Genomic DNA, 12,752 nt, shown 5'->3' with positions numbered 1-12,752 from the left:
TATTTGTAAAATACCTGTAAGTAAGAAAATATTCCTATTTTGTTTTTCTTCTTAAGTTTGGTTGTTTATAACATGAATATAAAATTAAAATATGTACAGAAAAACAATAAAAACTACATATAAACATTATAAAAAACGTAACCTATTAGGGTGCCGCCAGCAGCGGTGCAGGGCCCAAGCTGCCGGTGCGGTGGTCAAGGTCGCAGAGTGAGGAACCGACGTACTTACTATACGCGCCGTGTCCAAAATTACCGCCTTCTGCATCTGACCCTTGATCCAATCACCCAGCGAGAGTCTCTCTAGGTGTTGGTCGAGACTCTTCGCTATGAGACCGTTCGCTGACATTTTAGTGCTAACGTGTTTTTGGGTGGTTCCTGTATCTATAGCTCAATGCAACCAAGCATTTGTAGATGTAGGTATTGTAGGTATATATACATAGGTTGATTGGTTTGTCATGGAGTCCAATGTATTAATTACATAGCGCACGTGTTCTTAATTTGAAATATGACTGGTCTTAACCTACCTATATGTACTTCATACATATTAGACTTTAAGTGATCAAATGAATTGATCACGACTATACTTGTCTTGCCTGATCAGAGTCAAGGCCGTTTCATCATCAGTGTGAATTTTACTAATGGACTTATCGAATATGCCTTTCGTCCTTGGTGGTTACGATTTGGTGAAAAAAAAGTTTACAAAATCGAAATAACTAACATCTAGTATGACGATGACAAGCAGGAAGCCGATGCAAACTGACAAATCGATGTCAATATGATCGCGTTTTGATATCACTCGTAATTTCGTTTCATAAATTCAATTTTATATTGGTGCGAGGGAGGAGCACTTCGAGTAATAAAATATTATATTACTAATAGAAATTTTGTAAATTGGAACTCAGTCCCAGTTCTAATCATGTGTTCTTCTAATCTTCCGCAACTTTGGCAGTTTGGAAAAACCCATATTACATAATAATAATATTACCTACCAATAGTAAACACTACTAGTAGTAGTATTACATAATAATAATAATATTACCTACTCTCATAGCGAAGAGTCTCGACCAACACCTAGAGAGACTCTCGCTGAGTGGTTGGATCAAGGGTCAGATGCAGAAGGCGGTAATTTTGGACACGGCGCGTATAGTACGTCGGTTCCTCACTCTGCGGCCCTGACCACCGGCAGCTTGGGCCCTGCCCCGCTGCCGGCGGCACCCTAGGTTAGGTTTTTTATAATGTGTTTATATGTATTTTTTATTGTTTTGTAAGTGTTTTTATATTTAACTTTTATATTCATATTAAAATTAACCTAACTTTAGACGAAAGATGAATAAAGAAAATATTACCTACCAATACTGTAAATGGTTATTACGTGCAAATTAATGTAAACGAGTATTTATTGTACAAAGCAGACAGAGACGTCTACTAGCGAAATTACAATTTGTATTGTCAGAAAAGTTAATTTGCTATGTTTCTTCTAAATACATCTGTAGGGTACGGTGCTTAATCCATTTAAATTAGCTAAGCATTTGGGAATCGAGTTCTATGGTCATACTTATACAATTCAAAATTGTAATTCTACCATCTGTATAAAGTGAAAGAAATAACAGATACCTAAATACTCATATAAATATTAATTATGATATAAACTAATGAAGGTAATAAAATGACTGACTCAATAAAGAGGACAAGCATCCTTGTGCTAATGGAAATAAACGCACATTATAAGATATACAATGTAGTGGAAATAGGTTACGACTAAATAATGGCTGGGGTTGTTTCCATTAAGTAGATTAATTAAATTGTATAAAAGCGGTCATGGATCGAACTTAAGAAAATAACAGAAAAAATAGATAACCATGGTTTTGCGCTTTAAACAACAATAAATATATTTAATAATTAATAAAAATATAGCATAACTAAGCTGAATTAAAATTATGTACCTACATACATTAATACAGAGCGGGTTCTCCTAATACAGGTATACATATCATACAAGGAGGACTCAAGTGTAATTATATTCAAATTGTACTGTTTAACCCCATAAACATTTTTTCATTTTTCATTACTTTACTTACATAACTTGCAACCAGTGGCGTAGCTAGGCGTGGGCGAAGTGGCCTCGCACTTAAGGGGGCCTCGCAGAAGCCAACCCTTTTTAATAACTCGGCAATAAATACACATTAAAAGAAAAGGGCCTCGCAGATACGACTTATGGTAACATTCCATTTCTAACCGCAGCTGCACTACCGGTACTAAACGCGTCGCTGTCATTGTCAATTTCCATAGTAAAATTGACACAAGTGCAGCTGTCGTTGGAAATGGAATGATACCCTAAGCCTACGGCTAGATTAGTTCACGCTACGCCACTGCTCGCAACGAACATGTAGGTAAATGACTGTTGTTATATAATTACTTATGTGAAAAACTTTTACTTCACTTTTACTGTAAAAGTTTCACATGTTGCGATACAATGTAAAGTTCGTTATCAAACTTAGTTACAAATAGTCCTAAATTATTACGCTCTTGTTTACATAATTATTGGCACTTTCATCCATCTACTTACTCCGTATTATGCGAGAAAAGTCAATAGTTCAATGATTATATCGATGACCTGAGGCCAAGATAACCCTCTGAACCGAAAGATAGCAGTTCGTACTTATATATTGTAGATTTATTATTGATTTAATGATAACAATACGGCAACAATGTTTCTAAGGCCTCAAGCACTGGAATAATAATCGCTACTTTTCTTACAAATATATACTCATACATAAGTAGATACATCGAACTGCAAAATTGTATGGATACCTTTTAAATTCTGAATGAATTCACACGTAAAGCGACCATGCAATTCGCGGCTGGGTGTACACGTCACAATATGCCATAATAATTGTCTAATAATTTTATTTCTTGGAAAAGTTTTGCATTGCATTACGACTGTAGACGAGGGCGAAGTCACCGTTAAACTCCTTGAACAACAACAACAACAACAACAACAACAAGAACAACAGCAACAACAACAACAACAACAACAACAACAACAACAACAACAACAAACAAACAACAACAACATGCAACAATACATGCATGCATCATGCATGTTAATAAGCAACAGATTGAACGTTCTAATCGCGACGGCAATGCGGCAAAGACATCAAATCAAGTCCTTGATGACTTTGACTTGAGCAGTAACGTTGCAACAGTAACACCTATGGTGACGACCGGGGTCGTAAAACTTCTCATTCACGCTCACGTGGTCGTAGGTAGGGTAACAGAGATAGTGATATGCGGTCGTCAGTTTGGTTTGCGTCAACTACATATAACACTGCTGCGTTTCATGGGGTTGTTATCCGAATATTGTTGCCGTATGGCAACTGCAGCTGCATTATTGATGCGAGTCAGAGTAGGGGATGAGCTGTCTAAAGAGAGCAGAATGCGAGTCAGAGTAGGGGATGAGCTGTCTGAAGAATTCACGGTTATGACCGGCCTAAAGCAAGGGGATGCCCTATCGCCTGTGCTCTTCAATCTAGCCCTAGAATATGTTGTCCGGAAAGTTTTAGTGTTGGACATAGGGGTAGAGCTGAACGGCAGGCACAAGGTGGTGGGGTACGCAGATGACCTACATAGCTTTATTAGGGGAGAGCCGTGAACAGGTAGCGGAGGCAGCTAGTGTCCTGGAACGAGAGGCCTCTAGTTTAGGTCTCAGGATCAACCAGGCAAAAACTGAAAACCTCCACATGAAACGTTACAAGAATACACGCATCCAGCGTGATAGTCTTCATGTGGGGGGTACCGTCTACCGTGGAGTTGAGAAGTTTCGGTACCTGGGATGCACTGTTACCGACACAAACACCAGAGAGGAGGAGATCAACATACGCATCCAAAACGCCCTGCGGTGCAGTGCAGCCCTCCACAAAGTGTTGGTGTCCAGGCTTCTCAGCAAACATACAAAGTTACGGATATATAAAACCGTTATACGGCCTATCCTAATGTATGGCTGTGAGGCCTGGTCCCTAACACTAAAAGAAGATGGTCAGCTCCTGGTAGCAGAGAGAAAAGTTTTTCGCAAGATCCTGGGACCTATTCAGAGAGATGACGGCACCTGGAGGATCCGGAAAAATGCCAAGATCGAGGAGTTAGTGGCCGAACCCAATATCATCGGCGAAACGAAAGCGCACAGACTTCGCTGGTTCGGTCACCTACTCAGAATGGGAGAGGATCGGGCTGTCAAAAAGGCGTTCTTGGGACGACCGACTGGTAGCCGTCCAGTGGGTCGGCCCAGGTATCGCTGGGAAGACAGTGTGGCGGCGGATCTGCTTCAGCTTCGCGTCAGTAACTGGCAGGAAGTTGCGCAGGATCGGGACAGGTGGCACGCTCTCGTTTCGGAGGCCAAGATTCTCTTTGGATCGCTGAGCCAAAATAGTTAGTAGTTAGTTACTGCTGCGGCGTTAACGTACGTGCTGTTACTATCATTTTCCTTGATAAAATTAGTGACGGATTGAACCTTCGAATTGCAGTTGCCACCCGACTGTCACCATCAAACTACATGTCGCGATACAATGTAAAAATAATTGTTAGTATAACAATAATAACGACAAGGGGCAATGCTCGCACTGAAGTAACTCGGGTTTTTTTTTATACGTATTTAGGTAAATTTTCAGTGACGTAAGTATCCAGTTCACGCATTTAGAGACAAAGCTTTGTTCGTTCGCTATTTCAATCGCATGCTAAACACAGTGAGTCGAATACTAGTCAAATCAGTTTCTTTTTTCGAACTGTCAAAACGATCTGAAAAAAGATAATTTTTAAGAAAAAAAAAACCGACTCTATTGGGCCCGGTGAAAGATTATGGTAGATGGTGCACTATGTAGAAAAGGAGGTAAAACCAGTACCTACTTTCTAGTAGCATTTCGTTTCCGTAAGGGTCGTAGTTATCTAGCCTAACCTAACCCACTTCTCTGATAGCAGTTCGGTTCTGTGAGGATCGCAGTTCGAACCTAATCAAACCCACTTTTCTAGTAGCATTTCGTTTCTGTAAGACTCGCAGTTCTAACCAAACCTAACCCACTTTTGTTCGGTTCTGTGAGGATCGCAGTTCAAACCTAACCTAACCCACTTAACGGCGCATGCGGTGCGGTGTACGGGAGTTTGAGCGGGAGGGGTTTGGCATCATCATACCCACATTTTATGGTAGGTAATCATAGTGGTTTATTTAGTTTAGGTATCATAGTGGTTTTCCGGGTCAAGGTCCGGGTCTCTGAGTCAGAGTCCGGGTCCGGGTCCAGGTCCGGGTCCGAGTCCGGGTCCGAGACCGGGTCCGAGTCCGGGTCCGAGTCCGGGTCCGAGTCCGAGTCCGAGTCCGGGTCCGAACCGGATCCGGGTATGAGTCCGGGTCCCAGTCCAAGTCAAAATCGAAATTCGAAATCACCAAACATGTACTATGCGTCGTTGAAGAGTTCTGTTCTGATCATCATCAGCAGTTCCACTTCATCAAATGCGACAGTTTTTAATGTAAATGCTTGATTTTATGATGAAAATACAAAAAATTCTATACGTATGCCTTTAAGATTTGAGGAGTTCCCTCGATTCCTTATGGATCCCATCATCAGAACTCGAGCTTGACAGAAATGTGGCTTAAAAACTAAACTTGCTTAACAAACATAACGAAGAAGACAAATCGCCAAACGTGAACTATGCGTCGTTGAAGATTTCCGTTCTGATCATCATCAGCAGTTCCACTTCATCAAATGCGACAATTTTTAATGGAAATGCTTGATTTTCTGATGAAAATACAAAAATCTCTATACGCATGCCTTTAAAATTTGAGGAGTTCCCTCGATTTCTTATGGATCCCATCATCAGAACTCAAGCTTGACAAAATTGTGGCTTAAAAACTTAACTTGCTTAACAAACATAACAAATCGCCAAAGGTGAACTATGCGTCGTTGAAGAGTTCCGTTCTGATCATCATCAGCAGTTCCATTTCATCAAATGTCACGTTTTTGAATGTATATGCTTGATTTGTTGATAAAAACACAAAAATCACCATATGTATGCCTTTAAGATTTGAGGAGTTCCGTCGATTCCTCATGGATCCCATCATCAGAACTGGATTTTGACAAAAACGGGACCAATCTGTATGCATATACATACAATCAAAAAAATAATTTTCAAAATCGGTCCAGTAGTGACGGAGATATGGAGTAACAAACATAAAAATAAAAAACATACAACCGAATTGATAACCTCCTCCTTTGGGATTTGGAAGTCGGTTAAAAATAACAGCCAAATGTTTTGTGTGTACGATTGTACAAAACATTTTGACGATATTTATGTTTAAATGTACCTATATAAGTAGTTGTCTAAAAGTACGTATCTTCTGTCTCCTCTTTCGATATTTGGAATAGATATTCGGTCTGATGTTCGTCTAATATGACATTTTCTCACGGGACGTTTTTTGTACGTACTTCTTTGACTTTGAAGTGATATTCTCAATGGAGGTACAGATAGTGATATTGACCAGGAAAAGGAAGTAACTTAGTTGGTGGTTTACTGTGCCTGGGGTATTAAAACATTTTCGGTCGATAAATGTGAGAAATAAGATACCTAGACGGTGTGCAAAGGAAACTTAAGTACTTATCACTGTTTCAATATTATCGATAGTTTCTATTTAATCAATTGAATATGTGTAACTATAAACTTGACGGTTACGTTACTTTTTTTTTTTATATATTCTATAGTGGCCAGATAGTGGCTAATCGTAGTGACAGTGGCGAAACAAAATACCTACTTATTTCAATAAGGTTTACTCGGGTAATTCCGAATGTCGAAAACTGTCGGATAATTCCGAAAGGAGACTTTTATTATGATGGAATTTAGGGTAATTTTCATCTGAATTTCGGAATTATCCGACATTCGATATTACCCGGATACACCTTACAGATATCAATGCATAAATGGGGGCCTTTTATTTAAATTAACTTATTTTATATCAAATACACATAACTCTATTATGTAATAATTTTTACAGACGTATTTACCTACCGTACCCTATAACTTTTTCTATTATATTTTTAATGAACTAATAATAATAGCTATTGTTAGAGCTTTTACATCATAGGTCGTGTAGAGACACCCGCTCAATTGATACAAACAAGCCATGAAGGTGACTTTGACAAAAAACTTAAAACGTTGCACAAAAACTCATCATGCTTTGTTTTTACATAATTACTGGTTTGACGGTAAATAAAAAAATCCTAGGTACATAATTTAACAAGAAGATACCTACTTTTAAATTAGTTCCATTCGTGAATTATTTCCAGTAAAATAACCATGATTGACCATAATTCTATAGATAGGTACCTATTTATAATAATATAAGGCATCACATAATATCTATTCACCAAAAAAAGAAACCCAATTAATACGGCTACCATCAGTTTGGCATTGACATAACGCTATCGTGAAATTCGTGAACGTAATTTACTTTCTATGCATCTCGCTCGTACTGACATATTAGTGCGAAAGAGATATATAGAAAGTAAATTACGTTCACGATAGCGTTTATGTCAATGCCAAAGTGATGGTAGCCGTACAGATTTGTGTTCACGACAAACTAAAACTACTTTACGACAGTGGCTTTGAGAGTTGTTATAACTTTGTCAGTGTCAAAATAAATGAAATACATATCAGTCATCCCAAATTTAACGGTTTTAAAGATTTTCTCGATAGTAATTCATTACCCCCGACCCCGATTGGACCCGGGTATGTCCTTAAACTACGTCCAAGACCACCGGTGGACGGGCAGCAGCCTCCCTCAAATTCGGTGTACTCGGCTGCGATCGCCAACCCGCCTGCCAAGCGTGGCGATTATGGCTTCACCCCCCAAAGGGGGAGGCCTATGTTCAGCAGTGGACGACTTATGGCTGAGATGATGATGATGATGATGAATTCATTACCATTGTCGTACTTTATCTAAACCTAGCAATTACGTAACTTCTAATTTATCATGCCACATTGCAAATGTAAAATGCTAGAGAAATCGATTTAATTCTTAAAGCGCGTAAAAATTAGGTACTCATTTATTTCATTGTTAATCATGATTTGCATTAAGATTACATAGTAAAGTAACTATTTATAACAAAGTTAATAGTAGTACGTACTTAAGTCTATTGATTGTTGAATACAAACATAATTAATTATGTCATAAACACCGCCTGTTTCAAGTCACTATTAATTATGTTTAGTAAAAGTTTAATTCATAGCGGCAACTTAATTAGCAATTATAATACACAGTTACAGTTATCTCGACGACAATAACCTTACTTAGTAGCTTGATTCACGAAACATTATTTTCTAGTATTACTTGACCTTGGCCTGTGTGTCATCTATATTATAACCGGCGATAATTTTATACTGGTTTTTTATTACTTCGCCAGAAACGAACCAGTAAATTCTGCTCCCAGTTTACGTATAGACTTTATGAATATAGGGGGAAAATTATAAAGGTTTCATAGTCGAGTAAAACTGCTTTGTGGATCTGTAAGTGTAGAAGCCATCAAATCTGTATCAAGGCTGACGGGTTTATTCACCTTTAGTTAAAAATAGAACTTCAATGACTCAGTTTAGTTTCAAAGTTTGAAGCTTTATGGTAACATTCCGTTTCTAACCGCAGCTGCACTCCTAGTACTGAACATGTCGCTGTCATTGTCAATTTCCATAGTAAAATGAACAGTAATGCAGCTGTCGTTGGAAGTGGACTGTCACCTTTAAAGTGACATTCCATTTCCAACTGCAGCTGCAATACTGTTCATTTTAGTATGAAAATTGACAATGACAGCGACATGTTCAGTACTAGGAGTGCAGCTGCGGTTAGAAACGGAATGTTACCATTATTGTGGATTTTATACACCGAGACCTTGTCTATCCTAGTTGAAGGGAAAAACGTGACGATCGTCGATGAGGCGCGACACAGCGACAATATTAAAGATAATTGTTGATTTTCATTATGTTAAATTGGTCTATTCCTTAGATAGTATAAGCTCTACACCAAAATTGACCCTAATCATGAAGTATATAGCTACCTACTTCGGGCATGACTCTAGTAGTGACAACTCTGCTGGGTAACAACAATCAGAGTCAGAGCAATTTGGTACAATATCTCCAGAAGTGAACAAAATTTCACGTTCGTCTTGTATTCTTCGGTCTGCAGCCAGCGTCTGTCACTCTTTTCATTTAACTATATTTCCGTACCATCTAAAATGATCTTTTTGTGTATTTTGTCAAAGATGTCGCCATATTTTGGCAATTAATGTACTCGTAAGTAGAGTTCAAGTGTTTTTCGTTAGAAACATTATTTCAGTTTCTGAAGTTATACATAATACCGCTAGTAATTTTGCAATAAAATGTATGTGTACCTGATTTTTTTTATCTCTTGAATGAACCAAATTGAACTCAAGCTTCATTGCCACTTCATAGAATTTTGAGGATTAATCTTTAAAACTCTGCATCAGAAAAAAAAAAAACAAAAAATTGATTTTACTGACTGCAATGGTAAATTTCCTTCCTTCCTTCCTTAAAAGCCTTCTAATATCTGATTATGTGCTATGAAATTCTTTCTCTAGTCATTATGTATTAAATAATAATGTACGATGATAATAGTGACCACTGTAATACTGCAGCTGCTCATAACCGACTATTTTTTTTCTAGTTTTGTTAACGGAACCTATACGAATTACGCAATGTTGACACAAAGGCATACAATCCCATTGTCATTTTAGGCGTTGTCTAATAATAGACGATGGCTATTGTTACCTACAGTATAAAAACCGGGCAAGTGCGAGTCGGACTCGCGCACGAAGAGTTCCGTACCATAAAGCAAAAAAAAACGGAAAAAATGCAAAAAGAAAACGGTCACCCATCCAAGTACTGACCACGCCCGACGTTGCTTAACTTTGGTCAAAAATCACGTTTGCTGTATGGGAGCTCCACTTAAATCTTTATTTTATTCTGTATTTAGTATTTGTTGTTATAGCGGCAACAGAAATACATCATCTGTGAAAATTTCAACTGTCTAGCTATCACGGTTCGTGAGATACAGCCTGGTGACAGACAGACGGATAGACGGACGGACGGACGGACAGCGAAGTCTTAGTAATAGGGTCCCGTTTTACCCTTTGGGTACGGAACCCTAAAAACGAATGCAGGCATTTGCAAAAACATCGACTCCGTGAGAAAGAAGAGTGTAATGACCTGGACAAAACTCACACGTGAATTATTGCATCATCGTGTTTATCAAAACATTATTAACCCAATAAAAATATGGTTTACTAAACATTTAGCAAGTAGGTAAGTAAATAGTAGTAATACCTACTCTAAGCGTCACTTGCACCATGCCACTAACCCGGGGTTAACCGGTTTAACCTGTAGTTACCAGGGTTACCAGTTACAATTTGACACTGGGTTAACGATTTAGCCGGTTAACCCCGGGTTAGTGGGAGGATGGTGCAGGCGGCGCTAAGTATCGAAATAAAATATCTGTGCCAGTATGCTAAAAAACAATTATTTGCACAATAAGACGTCTTGTCTTGTCGCGCCATATGAAGATAAGCCAGTACCTAACAGAGGTCTTTTTAAAATTTAAATACCTACATGACTCATACATACCATACATGTCTAAATAAGGTCGTCACGATCAATAATTAGTACGTATGTTGCGTACTTTTTGGGATGTCGGGTCATTTTTTCATTTTTTCGTGACGTTCATTTCGTGACCAATGCTCCTGCGGGATTTGGATGATGTTGACATTATACATAGGACTGCCAGGTTTTTAGCATCTATGGTGTATGGGAAGTGTAAGAGGTCAAAGGCAATGTCCAATTAAATGAATTTGCTTTTATTTTTGCACTAGATACCCCTTTTTTGTTTTTTTTTTCGATGCGGGAATGCTGTTACGCGTCGTCCCCTAACTTGAGGTGGGCCCATTATGGGAGGGTATATGGGACGCCCACCTCTCAGCTCTTTTTAATTGTGAAGAGGGGAAGGAGCCTACCCACGTACCCACTAAACCCACGCCGGCGTTTCCCACAATATGCCGTTCGGGGAGGCGTCATGGGATCGTGAACATTCTACCACGACGCCCCCCGATTCCACTAGACACTCAGAGGGCCTACCGCGAACCGCGTTCGAAATGTTGCCTCCCTGTCACACTTGTAAACTCGTACGTAAGTGTGAAAGGGAGGCAACACGTCGAACGTGGTTCGCGGTAGGCCCTCAGGTTGTGGTGTGTACCAGGATAACAAGGCTGTTAATGGGATTAAACGTCATTAGGTACTTATATATTTAGTAAAACGTTGGACGAGTGAGTCATATAATTGCACAGACAAATGAAATAATAGTTATCAAAAGTCGGACAAGAATTAGTGCGTCATGTGATTTTGTGCTTTCCGCTTCAAACCGTTGGGTTGATAATCCAACGACAACTAAAATGTCAGACATTGTCAGCGCCATCTACTGAAGGTAATATTATAGAGTTTTTATTTATTGATCCATTAGGTCAGTTTTCCATAATACCAGTGCTCTCAAAAGCAAAAATGGGCATCAGAAATGTAGAGTAGTTTTGGTGAATTATAAACATCGCAATCATTGACTTTCCATTTCTCAAAGAAGGTTTAAAAAATAAAGCAGTATTTGACAAACATAGAGTCAAGTGAAGTGAAACATGCGACCGGGGATTTATAAACATCGAGGGCTGACTCAAGGTGAATGCCCCAGACTATCATGCCTAATTGCAAAAATAAGTGATAATATACATAATAACGTGTCAAAGTTGTCAGCGTACGAGGCAAGAGACAAGTCAAGTCTATTAACCTAGTGTAGAGTTGCAGTGGATTCTCTAATTTTATCAATCATATTTGCAAAAGAGGTGATTTTAATAAATATAGCTCCACTGCTGTCTTAGAGATGGCGGGAGACTTCAACAACATTTTGAGGGATCGATCAGGTTTAAACAAACATGAGACAAACAGCTGACACCTCATAGATAACTGTCAAACTTCTCTAAAAATCCATTAGATCTCTGAAATCCTTGTGCAAAACAGTTTGTCGCTCTATTCGCAGTTCTACAGTCTATGTGACGTTTTAATGTCATAAGTCATCCTCAATAAATTATAGTTTTTATTTCACTAGCATTGAGTCTGTATCGACATATTATTATTAAATAAAGTGTGCAATTGAAACGTGCCGTAGGTATGTTCTAACAAAGATAAAAATTAAAGATAATTGACTTAACGGAAGACTTACAACCCGAATTGCTTTACCTGCGTGCGAGTTCGAGCAAAAACCACACTTGAACTGATTTAACCATCTTCCTCGGGACAAAATTATAAAGGCATTCTAAATAAAGCAGTTAACCTCAAATGTCTCCAATTTAATAATGAAGCGTTAAAGGCAAATAATACAACACTAAAAGCAAAACAATACTTACAGTACAATTGCTTCACTAATTCATCAATATTCCGTGACCCAGAACACTAGAGAACTAGGAACAGAATCACTAGAGTTGCATAGATTTTCACAAATATAGTTTAATCACGTGTTCACAAACTGTTAGTATGTGATGTTTCTGTTAAACACTGTTCAAGAATTCGGGAGCGTTTGGCAAATTTGAATTTCGAATTTAATAGTTTTTATGCGCACGACCGGCCGGCGTCTGCTTCGTTTGCGTGTGGCGCTGTGGCATAACCGCGGCG

At 38.6% G+C, this 12,752-nt stretch overlaps 1 protein-coding gene across 2 annotated transcripts in view; it reads right to left on the bottom strand.

Annotated features, from left to right (window-relative positions):
• LOC134669415 (solute carrier family 22 member 1-like) overlaps positions 1-12,752 on the bottom strand; it is a 39,355-nt gene extending 26,603 nt beyond the window's left edge. Inside the window, exon 1 of one of the 2 annotated variants that reach the window (XM_063526985.1) lies at positions 12,488-12,752. The gene's annotated coding sequence lies outside the window, so the exon portion shown is untranslated. The remainder of the gene's footprint in view (positions 1-12,487) is intronic. The other variant, XM_063526983.1, reaches the window with a different exon arrangement.

The sequence above is a fragment of the Cydia fagiglandana genome, chromosome 12, assembly GCF_963556715.1.
Source record: "Cydia fagiglandana chromosome 12, ilCydFagi1.1, whole genome shotgun sequence".
NCBI lineage: Eukaryota > Metazoa > Arthropoda > Insecta > Lepidoptera > Tortricidae > Cydia > Cydia fagiglandana.
The sequence above is the reverse complement of the archived record's forward strand: the minus strand, read 5'-3'. Positions and strand labels throughout refer to the sequence as shown.